The following is a 15,038-nucleotide window of genomic DNA, read 5'->3' on the forward strand; positions in this document are numbered from 1 at the left end:
GATTTTTGATGCACCTTTAAAGGGACAGTCAACACCAGCATTTTTGTTATTTAAAAAGATAGATAATCCCTTTATGGCCTATTCTTTAGTTTTGCATAACCAACACAGTTATAATTATACACGTTTTACCTCTGTAAATACCTTGTATCTAAGCCTCTGCCAACTGCCCCCTTATTTCAGTTCTTTGACAGACTTGCATTTTAGCCAATCAGTGCTCACTCATTGGTAATGTCACATGTGTGAGCTCAATGTTATCTATATGAAACACATGAACTAACACCCTCTAGTGGTGAAAAACCGTCAAAATGCATTTAGATTAGATGCGGCCTTCAAGGTATAAGAAATTAGCATATGAACCATCTAGGTTTAGCTTTCCACTAAGAAGACCAAGAGAACAAAGCAAAATTGGTGATAAAGGTAAATTGGAAAGCTGTTTAAAATTACATGCCCTATTTGAATCATAAAAGTTTTTTGGGGTTTTGATTGTCCCTTTAACAATACAATTTTTTCCTGCATATTTTTGTGTGAATTGTGATTTTTTAAATTACAATTTTCATTGTGCACTTTTGTAATGTATGCCTCTCCTTCCCATACGAAAATGCAGTATATACCTCTTAGCGAGACACCATTTTTTCAAGGTAATTTCTTTTTATAGAATACACCAGTGAAATAGAAGGGCTGGTAAGCATTCTTAAATAATCTCGCTAGCCTAGAAAGCTTTATAGAATAAGGTCCTTAGTGACTGAGCTCTCCCTAGAAACCGCCACAATTACATAATTTACAGTTGACTAGCGTGGATCTAGTAGGTCAGCAATTTCATGAAATGATGTCTCATGGGTGGTATTGTATGACACATTTAAATTCACTGGACTCTTCAGTACAACCCTTTGTACTGCCATTGTTTGTCTATGGAGATTTCATGGCTATGTGCTGGGTTGGATTTTATGCACCTGTTAGCAATGGGTGTGGCTGAAAAACTTGAACTCAATAATTGATAGGAGTATATACATACTTTAGCCCATATAGTGTATCTTGCAAACATTACCTTTACCTGTTCAATTGTGGAGGATACAGGCATCACGGAAATGCCTTCAAAACCTTACACAGCATATTAATTAAAATGAAAAATGAATGAGTGAATTCATTAATTAATCAAACTCTAAACATAACACATTCTAATATAGTATATTCACAAAAATAATCTTGAAAAAAGTTTAAAATTAAAAAAAATGAAAAGCTTTGAAAAGAAATAGCAAGACATGAAAGCAAGATATCTCTCAGAGGCAATAGAGTCTTTATGAATTCCTCATGCTTGAACAAGGATTAGATGGAAAATGAATGGTCATTTCATTGTGTATCTACTATTTACTGCTTGCAAGATTTATGGTGGTTGTACTCAGGACACTGCAAAATTATTACAAATATCTAGCAATTCATTAAAAAAAGTGATTGAAATAACAATTATTTTTTAATAAAGTGTTTCATTTTTTAAATCCTTATTGATATCTACTTGAGTAAACCTTATCAAATTTTTAAAGGCAAGGCTGAAACACAAGTAATTCTGATACGGAAAAGCAATTGTCAATGAACCCAGTTGACTGCTTCATGACTAATTAACAGCTCCCCTCATGAGATAATATTTTATTCTCTATGCTTTATTTTCCTCATAATGTCTTCCTTTGCACTTATTTATTGTCAATGTTATCATACAATTTACTGTACTTCTTCTATAGAATTATCCTCTGCCTATAATTGTTTGCTTGGTATGGTATACTGATATCCTTCCTTGTCAACTGCTTTAGCTGAGCTACTCTATGTTATACCCAATTGCCAAAACAATGAACCAAGTCAGGAATTACTTTGTTGCACAAAATCCTGCAATGCTAATTGATACAGACGTAGCTGTACTCTTTGTTCATGGGAGATGGTGAGGTATTGAGTTGTTGGTGACCAAAGGTGAGGGGCTGCTTGATAGTTTTTGGTCAGAGCTGAAGCACTTGGTCTCATTTGTGTATAATGTAAAAATGTTGTTCTTTGTATTAGATTGGAAAAAAGAGGCAGACAGAGAGAGTCTGAGAAAGACACTTAGAAGAAAAAGAGGCAGAGAAAGAGAGAGAAAGAGGGAGAGAAAGAGAGCGAGAGAAAGAGGGAAAGAAATTGAGACAGATAGAGACAGAGAGAAAGATAAAGAGAGAGAGAGAGATTAAGAAAGAGAGAGAGAAAGAGAGAGAGAGAAAGAGAGAGAGAGAGAAAGAGAGAGAGAGATTGAGAAAGCGTGAAAGAGAGAAAGAAAGAGAGAGAAAGAGAGAGAAAGAAAGAGGGAGATTGAGAAAGAGAAAGAAAGATTGAAAAAGAGAAAGAGAGAGAGAGATTATGAGATGAAGATAAAAAGAGAGACATAAATGATGTTCCATTAGTAGTGCATCAAATGAATAATGATAAAAATAGAGCTGGCCAAATGAGCAGGATCTAAATGCAACACCTCAAAGTGTAAAATCATTTAGGATGCAAAAACACCCTAAGCCTAATTAAATATGTATTGCCACATTACTGACAGTAAGGAAAGAGGGACAGGATTTGGGACAACCCAGACTCATTTGTCTATAATGACTGACAATTTGTTGCACAAGAGTAGTGGACAGGGTTGCTTGAGTGATTGCTCATACAATCTTAACCTAGCCAGTGCTTCTCCAGAGGCCCTGAAGGCGTGCAGACAGGTTATCTCTCTAACAATATTGTCTGTGCCCGGATTGATAAATGGCACCCATTATCTTTTGCACCACCTTCTGAAGTACATATATCTTGGCTACAGAAAGTGTGGTTGTTTCATAAAATAGACTTACAATAAAGGTAGTAAGGACAAATAATGTGAGAAGGAATGCAATTACACACCCATAAGGCCATTCTTAGAATGTATTACTCTTAGAAATAGGGCAGACATGATGGTCATTTTGGTTTTCTCAAAATCTATCTTTCTGTTTTTCTTTGAGAGAGAAAGAGAGAAAATGAAAGAGAGAGAGAAAGCAAGAGAGAGAGAGAGAGAGCGAGAGAGAGAGAGAGAGAGAGAGAGAGAGAACAAGAGAGAGACAGAACGAGAGAGAGAGAAAGAGGGAGAGAGAGAGAGAGAGAGAGAGAGAGAGAGGGGGAGAGTTAGAGAACACAGACAGACACAATGAGAATGAGAAAGATAGAGGTACACATATACAGTATATATACACGAACACACATTTTTTTTAATGAATCTCCAATTAATCATTTCATTAATTGAGAGGGCAAAAGAGAGAGGGTAGGGGTTGACAGAGAGAAAGAGAGAGAAAACGAGAAAGAGAATAAACAAGTATATTGTTAAAAAATAAAACCAAAATGTTTTGATGAAGCTCCAAGTCATCCCTGAATATGTTCCAACTTGTTAGAATATTTTTTATGTCATTATATGGCATGCCGATTAATTTTCATGGCACTAAGAGTGAATTTAGAAGATTTATCATACATTTAAACACAACTGCATTGCAGATAATGCCAACTCCAAAAAGGAGCATGTTTTAAATAACTATATAAATATGGCCTACAGTTTAAAACGCATAGTAATAATTTAGTAAAAATGTAAAGCATTTTCCCTGAAGCCTAATAAAATATCTCCATTAAAGGATAATTACTGGAGGCAAAATATCAATGCAAAGCAATAGTCCAGTGTAATTAATCATTGATTCAAAGAACTAAGAACAAATGGATTTCAGAATTGAAACAAGCAACACATATTGTTCATAAGAGTTGGTCCTCTGAAGACTTATATTGAACTGGTCCAGACTTTTGATAAATATGAAGATGCAAGGTAAGGACATTTTTTGGTGGGTTTAGATATTCATTAATAGAAAATACATTATATGTGATGCAAAATTAATGATGGTGCATACTAAATCACTGTAGAGAGACGCAGTGCAGGCTTGGAATTAATAAAATATATCTGGCATGAAATGCAGGGTTGTCCAAAGTTTTCTAACTAAAAACTGCAATATAATGTTTTTCATTTGCAAAGTTGCAGAATAAAAATGAGAAACTATGTTTACAGGAAGAAATATTTTTTTTTTTTTATAACCAAACTTAAAGGTACGCTGTACTCAAAAATGTTCTCTTGTTTATATAAAAGAGTGTCATCTTCACAGGTGAGTTTAAATCGAAATTAATAAAGCTAATATAGCTGTGTCAGTTGAGTACTTCCTTCCAAAGCTCACTGGCTAATAAACACTTCCTACTAAAATAAATTAATTTTACTACTCTTTGGTTATAAACTTCCTGCTTATTCTCACTAGGAAATAAGCCCTTAATAGGAAGTCCTTGACAGACACTACTTTGTTAGGTTAAATTTGTATCAGATATCTATTTTAAGCAACACAAATGCCTGCATGTTTAAAGACTTCTCTTTAAGATGGATTAACAAAAGGGATGAATGCCTTTTTCAAATAAGGGGTTACTTGTCCCCCGAGGATACAACTGATCATTGTTAAAAATGTTGATCACCTGCCCGAATAGAAACTATCGCCTAGATTACGAGTGGTGCGCTAACTGTAGCACAAGCGTGATAAGGTTTACTTTTATGCTCCCTAGAGCATCTTCAACTTCTCTAGCCTCACCAGTCCTTATGTTATTAAATAGTTTTTAATAATATAAGGACTGGTGAGGCTGAAGACGCTCTAGGGAGCCTAAATAAAACATATTGCACTTGCGCTACAGTTAGCGCACCACTCGTAATCTAGGCATATGTTTCATAAAAAAGCCCCCTATCTGTATAAGTAATATGATTAAGACAAGAAGACGTGGACTTTAAGCTATTGTTAATTTAACTAGTATCCAAAAAGGTGAAACTTTCCCTTACTAGTCACTATATCCAAGATATGGCAGTGCAAACACAAAGCTCTAACTCCAATGGCATGCAAATCCTATAATCACCCTTACTTACTTACTTACTTACTTCAGTAAACCACAGTCAGTGGCACTGATATTCAAAGGTTTTCCAGCTTGGAGAGCAATTGCAGTTCAGACTTCACAGGGACTGAAATCACTGAATATGCAAAAGAAAAAAGGCGGAACTCTCCAGCACTGCGAGATCTCTCTTATTTTTATGTATGAAGGAGTGACAAGCCCAGCGCAATATAGCACTGCATGATATGAAAGTTTTGTTACACTTACACGTTGTGCTTTGTATTTTAGATTACTTTACACTTTAGATTGGGTCATTTCAGTATTATTGCATTTAAGCTTTGCACTTTCTCATTTATATTATAATACATTTAGATTTAACTCTAGCAATGATTTTACAAATTCAGGTTATGTTTTGAAATTTTCTGTGTTACTTTAACAAATTAGGATCATACTTTGTATATTTCTCTGTAGCTTTTACAAATTATATTTCACCTTGAATTTGCCGCATTGCAAACTTAAACTGACAGTTTCAGAAAGTGGGAGGGACAGGTTAGTTCCCTGGGCTGAACAGGGGACTTTCCAGGGTATGGAAAGAATATAAGAAGAGAGCAGCAGCACATACAGAGCACTCAAACTTAATCTATAAAGGAGGGAGGTAACTTCTCAGGTTACAATAAAACATAACTTTTAATAATAGCCAAGAAAAAATAAGAAAAAAATGTGTGGTGTGTGCAATAAGTCTTAGATTAAAATACCACAGGAGTAATAAGTCCCAGCAGCCTCAATAATTAATAAGGTAGCGTGCAAATCAAAAATATTACAAAATTACCATGTACACCTGATCACCAGATGACAAGCGACACAGACAATTGACTACAAAAAGAGGGAGATTCCTCACACCAATTAATCTAGCTTAAGCATGTGTTAGTGAGAACCGGTTAAATCAGGGTAGTCACAATGGCAAGCAGCTGCAAATAAAGTCAATTATAATCTCATAATCAAAGAGGCTGGAGGGAATCAGTGTATGATACGCCTGATGTGCATTTCGCCTATGCAGCTTTCTCAAAGGCTAACCTGAACAGGATAACTCTTCCTAAAGAAATACTTGGTTCTAGCCAATCATTGGGGCGCAATGCAGCGTGCCCCAGGGCAACCTATCAAGGAGCAAGACCAATCCATTGGTGAATAGCAGGTCATGTGACGCTACGTCACCAATGTGAACATAACATCTAACAAATATTGCTATAAACAAACAGAAGAGATATTTCAACATTCTTCCGTGTACCCATAATAGACTATTCAGAAAACGAATTGTGCAGATCTGATGTACATACGATCTATTTTGCATTTCAAAATACAGTTTACTATTTTCTAGCATATAACATCACAAAACTGTAATAAAGCTGAATCAGCCGATTGGTGAGTAGCGGGTCATGTGACACTTCACGTCACCCATGTAAACACATTGTCTGACAGCCATTGCTACAACAGAAACGAAGGGGGATACTTCAATCCTCTCCAGTGTACCCATTATGGATGGGTCAGAAAACAAGTTGTTACAGATCTAATACTGATATAATCTTCTCAGCATATTCAGATAAAGTTTACCATCTCTTAATTTATACTATTGCAAAATTTACAAAAAGCTATATTGCTGATTATAGGATTCCACGGTAAGTACAGTACAGCCAATGGGGCATTGATTTCAAGTGGACATTCTAATTCTAGGCAAAAACTGGTTTTCAGAAACCCCATTTGGAAGGTTAAATACACTGATCACTGATGGAATAAGTGATTATCCGACATTGCACAATTTGTGACAAAATTAGATGTTTACAGAAGGGTAAGATGGTTCCCATCATTTAGAAAAATTCAGACATGTGGTGGATATATAAATCCTTATAAGTGTGTCCGAGATCAGTTATTACATACCGTACATTTTAACATAGTATACGTTCCATAGATAGGAATATATATTCATCAAAAATGTTAAATCACTACAATGGGATAGTCATATGTAATATATATATATGCACAACCCATTTAGTGCATACTATGGCAGATAAACAGGGGACATTGATAATCATTGATAATTCTAATATTTATATTAGGAACCAAATATACCAAGTTGATGGATGTATATCTTATATCAATATTATCTGGACAACAAAATACTATAGAATAGACCTTATTATAATAGTCATGGTTATAAGAATGTCCCATAACCATCCTGTTCATTGAGACCATGTGGAATTAGTGTTTGTAACCAAAAAATCCACCTGCATTCTGCTTGTAGCAGCAATGATTCAATGTTACCGCCTCGTATCCCCAGTTTGATTATGTGTAAGACTGATACTTTACGTTGCGGTTTATTTCCATGTGTTTTTAGGTAATGTCTAGCTACTGGTGTCAGAATTTTGTCCTTCTTTTTATCCTCCCCACAATTCTTTATGCTATTTAGGTGTTCACCCAATCTCGTGCGTAGTTCTTTTGTATTGATATCTATGTACTTTTTTCCACATACACAGGATAAACAGTATACTACATTTCTGGTCCCTGCAATTAGTAAAACCATACATTCTTTTCATGTCTCCTGAGAAGGTTCAAAACTCTCTTTCATTAGTTGTATATTTACAAAAACTACAGGAGACAGATGGGTATGTCCCACAGACACTCCTATTGATCTCTCTTCTTGTAAAATGGTTTCTTAACAGTTTATTAGCAATAGTAGGTGTCCTTCTCCAACTGGTGTGAATTCTGTCACCCACAAATTCTGTTAGATACTTGTCAGATTTCAATATTCCAACATGTTTATTCAAGATATCCTGTATAGTCTGATGCTGTGCATTAAAAGTGGTCACAAACCTGACTTTATCTACCTCCTTATTAGCAGTCTTTGTCTTGGGTACCAATATAGGAGGTGTCTTGGCGTATGTCTCGCCCTTTGAAATGCTTGACATATAACATTACACGTATAGCCTCTTGCTTTTAAACTTGTTTTCTGTTCATGTGCTCTTCTCTGGGTATGTCTGAAGTTCTCTCACAAGTGTTGTGAATTTTTTAAGCATTTTAAAAAACCTGGTCTCCCTGATTTGTCTCGCTAGCAGTATGCAGGTGAAGTTTGCTCAAAATTCACAATACACTTATTTTAACTAACAGAAAAGTAATAAATACTTAAAAATATAGACAAAAGCAAGGTACATTGTAGTGAAAATATTTTAGTTTCATTTGTAATTGATGCAAATAGGGAATTTATAACAGCCCTAGGGGTTCTCCAGTTACCTTCTCTCTAACATGTTAAATTTTGTATCCCAGAGAGCTTCATTGTTTCTATGGAAGGCATCTCTCATATTTCTGGGATTTCCAGGTTCCTCCTCTTTTCTTAAAACATTTAGTGAGTTCTTCCTCTCTGAAGTCTGTACTATAAATCTCTCCAAACTAGAGACTGTTTCATTATCTGGTCCATAGAAAGTAATTAATTTAAATAAAAGACATGCAAAGGGAAATCTAAATGATAAAAAAGACACATGCATATACAAAGTATGATACTAATGTGTAACTTATAACATAATCAGAATTTGTAAAATCACAATCCTAAATGCACTGCTGAATACAAAATAAAATACAAAATGGAAAGTGCAAAGTTCAATTGTAATAAAATGTAATCTGAAGTGTAAAGGGATATAAAATAGAAAGCACAATGTGTAAATGCAGCAGAACTAATATGTCATGCAATGCTATATTGCACTGGGAGTGTCTCTCCTTCACATACAGAAATACAGGGAATACCCCTTGGAGAGGTAAAGCAAAATCTGCCTTTTGAAAAGGTCATGAGGGATCTCACAATACTGGAGGATCATTTTAGAATATCTCACCTGAAAGGAGAGGTTTTGAATATCAGGTGTCACATTTGGTAACTTAAAATACCCTCTGTATGTTACTGTTGTCTGTGTCCTGGAATATGGTAAGAAATCAAGCGCTATGAAATTTTGGGTCATTGAAAAAATACATAATAATAATAATAATAATAATAATAATAATAAATCTTATAGTTGCGGGTGATGTTCTCTCAATATTAATTGCAGGTGTGTGAAATTAATTTGCAGTGATTGGGTTATTCCAATGTTCATTAATAGAAATGCAATATATATAAGGCCAGATTATGAGTTTAACAGTTACTCACAAGCAAAAAGGGGATATCGGGTTTATCGCTTGTATTACAAGTTGAAAGTAAATGCGATCACTTGGGCGCAATTCAAGTTAACATGCGAAACAAAAAAGTGTCACATAACACATCAAAAATAATTACAAAGTACATTTCCACTCCTGATGACACCATCTAATAAAAAGTATTCTAAAAAATATTGAACAAAAAATTATAAGAGTTTATAGATATGAGGTCTCAAGGGTTAGAAAAAAACATTGAAATACTGTACATACATATACATTTCTAAAGATACACGTGTATTTATATATTTATATGTGTATACTGTATATGTATTTATATATTTATATGTGTAAATATGTATTTATATATTTATATTTGTATATTTATATATTTATATGTGCATATATGTATTTATATATTTATATGTGCATTTATGTATTTATATATTTATATCTGTATATATATATATATATATATATATATATATATATATATATATATATATATATATATATATATATATATATATATAAGCATAGAATAAGCTGCAGCACTCCAAATTTCTTTTTGTGTTATTTTATTGCAAGCAGTAAGACATAGGCGACGTTTCGGGCTTTCGCCCTTTCTCAAGCCAAGGACGTCGCCTATGTCTTCCTGCTTGCAATAAAATAACACAAAAAGAAATTTGGAGTGCTGCAGCTTATTCTATGCTTCTATATTTATCTGTCTGGGTGGCAAAGAGGCAGCTTGCACCCAGCAATCAAGGGAGAAACTGGTGCTGGACTTTACCTGTATTATATATACAGGTATTTATATATTTATATGTGCATATATGTATTTATATCTTTATATGTGTATATAGGCATTTATATATTTATATGTATATATATATATATATATATATATATATATGTATTTATATATTTATATGTGCATATATGTATTTATATATTTATATGTGTATATAGGAATTTATAGATATATATCTGTATATATATATATATATATATATATATATATATATATATATATGTATTTATATGTGCATCTATGTATTTATATATTTATATGTGTATATATGTATTTATATATTTATATGTGCATATATGTATTTATATGTGTATATATGTATTTATATAATTTTATGTGTATATATGTATTTATATAATTTTATGTGTATATATGTATTTAAAGACATATATACACATATAAACACATAAATACATATGTACACACATATAGACATATATAGAAATGCATTGGAGACCTTTGCACTTAAGTAGATGAAAATAGATAAAACCATATTTATGCAATATTCATATTTAATAAAGGTTTTAATTATGATTTACTGTAAATATTTCACATTCTAATATTCTGCACATAGCAGAATATGTTCCAAGTATTTATAATTGGATACTCCTATATATACCTATATATACATATATATATATATATATATATATATATATATATATATATATATATATATATATATACTGTATATATATATATACTGTATATTGTATATTGTACCAAAATACCATCAGATATATGTAAAAATGTGTATTTATAAATAAATAAAACATATTCTGCTATGTGAAGAACATTGGAATGGGAAATATTCATATTTTCAGGTTGAGTTAGCGCACTTGAGAATATGCGATCGGGTTTGCCGCAAGAGTGGGGTGTTAAGTTTTTTCCATTTTTTTTGCTCTTTGACACCTATGGGAGAATACTTTATCACGTGCAATATTCTAAGTTCAGCTTTTTACGCATGTTGGGATGGCATGTAAACAAAAACAGTGTACTTTTAACTCGTAATATGAGCGCAACCTAATGTACGCAAAAAGGTTTATTCTAGCGCAATTAACATTTGAGTGGGCAAATTGATTAGTGGTCCACCTGTAATCTTTCTTATTGTGTTTAGTTAGCCTCACTCAATTCATTTCAAAGTATATGGGCTACATAAACTATATATAGTTTCATTATTATTATTATTATTATTATTATTATTATTATTATTATTAATAGTAATAATAATATCAGTAATTTCTATATTTCTGCAAAAACTCTTGGAAGAATTTTTTAACGGTAGGAAACATAATGGACTTTATTATGGTGTTAGGTAGAACTTTTTTTTTTGTAATATTACTAACATGCAGTAGGGCATTCGACAAAGAATTAACAAAAAAAGTAACTTTGCTTACTTTAGCTACTTTGCTTCCTAGAACAACATCTACAACAGCCTGAGGATAGTTTGTTTGCATAGAAAAAAGAAACCCACAGCAAAGCCAAAATGAGATGAAGTTGTTTTGCTTTAATGTACAAGAATAGAGTAAGTCTTGGATAATATTTTACTACAACACTGTTTTCAGTGGAAAACGATTCTGTGCATGCAGCTTACTAAACAAAAATGTAAACTAAATGAAATCACTCAAGTATAGCAATTACTATCTGTTTAATAATGCCTCGCTTACACTGCCTTTAAAGTCATTTTTATTTATATATATACCTAGGCTATATAGTATATAGTTTAAGCACTGTGTTTTACAAGATCTATATACAATTTTTTTGGCAACAATTGCACTTTTTTGCAGTCCAGGGATAGACTCAATTGAACTGTCTATTAGGTATGTTTTTCTTAACTCCTCTACTGTGGCAAATTATGGACAGATATAAATTAGCCATTTCTCTGGTCAATCAATTACTGTGTAGTATGTTTTAGAGTCAGGGATTTGCATCCAGTTTTAAAGGTAAATTACAGAATAAAGTGAGCCAAATCAGTCATATGAGTATTATGTTGTACAAAACACAAACATTGTATGAGTGATTGCTAAATAAAAGTAAGGAGTTTTAATGGTCTTATTGGTAATAAATTAGATGCATTCCTAGATCAGTGAACTGATAAATGTAATACACAATAATTATTACATAGATTTTAGCCCAAATAACTAATATTATCATTATTATTCTCAATTTATGTATGTATTTATTTTATAAAATCTATTTAAAAGGGTTATTTTGCACAAATATATAAATGCTGTTTTATATAAAATACCCTTAAAAGGGTTAGCTTGAATAAATATATAAATAGTGTTTTTATTAAACTCACATCATATTTATATATATATATTGCTGGAGTTAGAGCACTTTTTAATCCACAATAAGTCAGTTTATATTCTTTCTAACATTTACAGAATATTTTAGCTACTTTATCTAAGATGGCTTTATATCCAACCTTCTCATATGCTTCAGTATGACAAGAATTTAATTTTTTAATTAAGTCATAGCAATAAACTCTGTATAAAAACGTCACTTAAACTAAACTATACTTCCACTAATGTTTTATTACAATCTATTAAATAATTGAAAAATCTACATTTTATAAAACTATTCTTCACTATGAGCTATCATCAAATGATAAGAAGCATTTTGTAGGACTGGACAATTGCTTTGCACACTTATTAAATATAAAAACTACTGGTCATATTTGTTATAAATATTTCTGGAAGTTTCTTGTTTGTAAATAGTCGTTCGGAAATGAACTTTTTTTGTTGATTCTCAAATTGCCAAATCTACTGAAATCAGCTATAATGTTTGAATGGAACATTCAAGGTAATAATTGAGGAGTTGGTCACAATCATTTGATAATTATTAACATCTTAACAAGTGCTGAGGAAACTTCTGACTTTTGACTCAATCTCAATCACTTATGTTCATTATTTGCAGCACTGTTTGCATTAATATTTTAGTGGAAAAAATGTCCACATAATTAACATGTATACGTCCTGTTTTTTGGTCACAATCCAAAATCTCAATACTGAATTACACATTTATTGGTCCATTTTTTAGTTATTTAAAGGGACAGTCAAGTCCCAAAAAAACTTTCATGATTCACAAAGGACATGTAATTTTAAACTTTCCAATTTACTTTTATCACCAATTTTGCTTTGTTCTCTTGGCATTCTTAGTGGAAAGCTAAACCTAGGAGGTTCATATGCTAATTTCTTAGATCTTGAAGGCTGTCTCTAATCCAAATACATTTTGATAGTTTTTCACCACTAGAGGGCATTAGTTCACGTGTTTCATATAGATAACATTGAGCTCATACTTGTGAATTTGCCATGGAGTCAACTCTGATTGGCTAAAATGCAAGTCTGTCAAAAGAACTGAAATAAGGGGGAAGTCTGCTGAGGGTTAGATACAAGGTAATTACAGAGGTAAAACATGTATGATTATAACTGTGTTGGTTATACAAAACTGGGGAATTGGTAATTAAGGGATTATCTATCTTTTAAAACAACAAAAATTATGGTGTTGACTGTCCCTTTAATTTCACAGCTAAAAGAGCTTGATAAATCCACAGACAACACTTTTTGAACAATTATCACAAAAGGTTTATAATGTAACAATGGATTTGTGTAAATACACAGACGTTACCCTCTCCATATAATATGCCAATATTATCAGACACAAATGCTTCCTGCTCAATCAATTTAAGTTCAAAAATAATAATAATAATAATTTTTACACTGATAACATTTAGCCCAACAAACACACAAGCACGCTGTACTCATAATGCCCTTGTTCAAATCACCTAAAAAGACATATACTCTCATATTTTTGGGTTTGGAGCACATCAAGTTAATGGCACATGTCATCTATTAGAGTCACTACACACTATTAAAACGGACCATGCAACATTTCATATAATCACTAAACCTCTGAATTATCCAATTTGTTTGTCATCGATATTGTGCATTTGATTTTTGGACTAGAAAATCAGAAGAGTAAAAACTGAAATAATGTTTTGTATTGTTTTTGGAGGTAAAGGATTTGAGCTTGAGGGGTAGTAATGCCAGAAGCTTGTTATGATTGTGATCACTGGAAAAATGCACTGTCAATGTCAGCTAAGGTTCAGGGATCATTATCTGCAGAAATCATGATTGTGATTTAACCCCTGAATGTGAAAACAAAACAGTTCTCCCATCCCTTTAATTTGGATGAGAGATTTATGAAACTGCTAGCCATGCTTTACAAGCTGAGTTTGGAATAAATTTTTAATCCTCTTATTCTCCTATTCTCGTTATTTACAGCCATAGTTCAATGAAACATAAATAGACACTTTACTAAAAGTTATGTGCATTACATTTCTAAGAAAAACAATTTACAAAAACATTCACTTGCAATAAAAATTGTGAAACAAATTCTTTTGAATGGGTCTCTAAATCTCAAATAAATTTAATTTCAGTTACACCATTCTACACAATCAAGCCACAGATGAGTTTTATGAGATTTAAGCAAAGGTTATTTTTGCAAAAAATGAATATTAACAGTTTGTTGGCCTGAAAATATGCAAGTTACTGAAGTCCGTCTCAACAATAAATACTGTAATTAACATTATCATCAGTTAATCATATTAAAGCTGATAAATTATTTAATATGCTACAAACAGCTTCTCTTGATAAAACAACCTAAAGTATAAAGTCTAGAAATTATTGCAATCAGTACACAATATGGACAGAGCATAAACACAGCTTGCTGCTTAAATAGAACTAATCAACAATTCAAAATTAATTTAAAAAAAATCAAACCTACAATAAATAATGCAAAAGAACCAATTAATGAAATAATTGGCATTTTTTAAATTATGATAAAAAAAAGTTCACCACATTTGGGTTAGATTCTGCTAGAAGTAAGCTTTTTGCGCGTGTCAGGTAGCACTTGTATTACAAGTTGAATGTAAAAAGGTTTTGCTTTGAGTGCTAACCCGATGCACGAAAAAAGACGAGCTTTGAATATTGCAACCACGATCATGTATTCCCCCATTTAGTGTTTTTCTTTCCGAGGAACATTGACTTTGAAGAAAAATAACTTTTGCTATCATAAATCTTGGACTTTCACATACAGTATATCTTTCTGTGCACTATGTACACATTTTATTTTTGGA

This window comes from Bombina bombina, chromosome 11 (genome assembly GCF_027579735.1).
Source record: "Bombina bombina isolate aBomBom1 chromosome 11, aBomBom1.pri, whole genome shotgun sequence".
Taxonomy (NCBI): domain Eukaryota; kingdom Metazoa; phylum Chordata; class Amphibia; order Anura; family Bombinatoridae; genus Bombina; species Bombina bombina.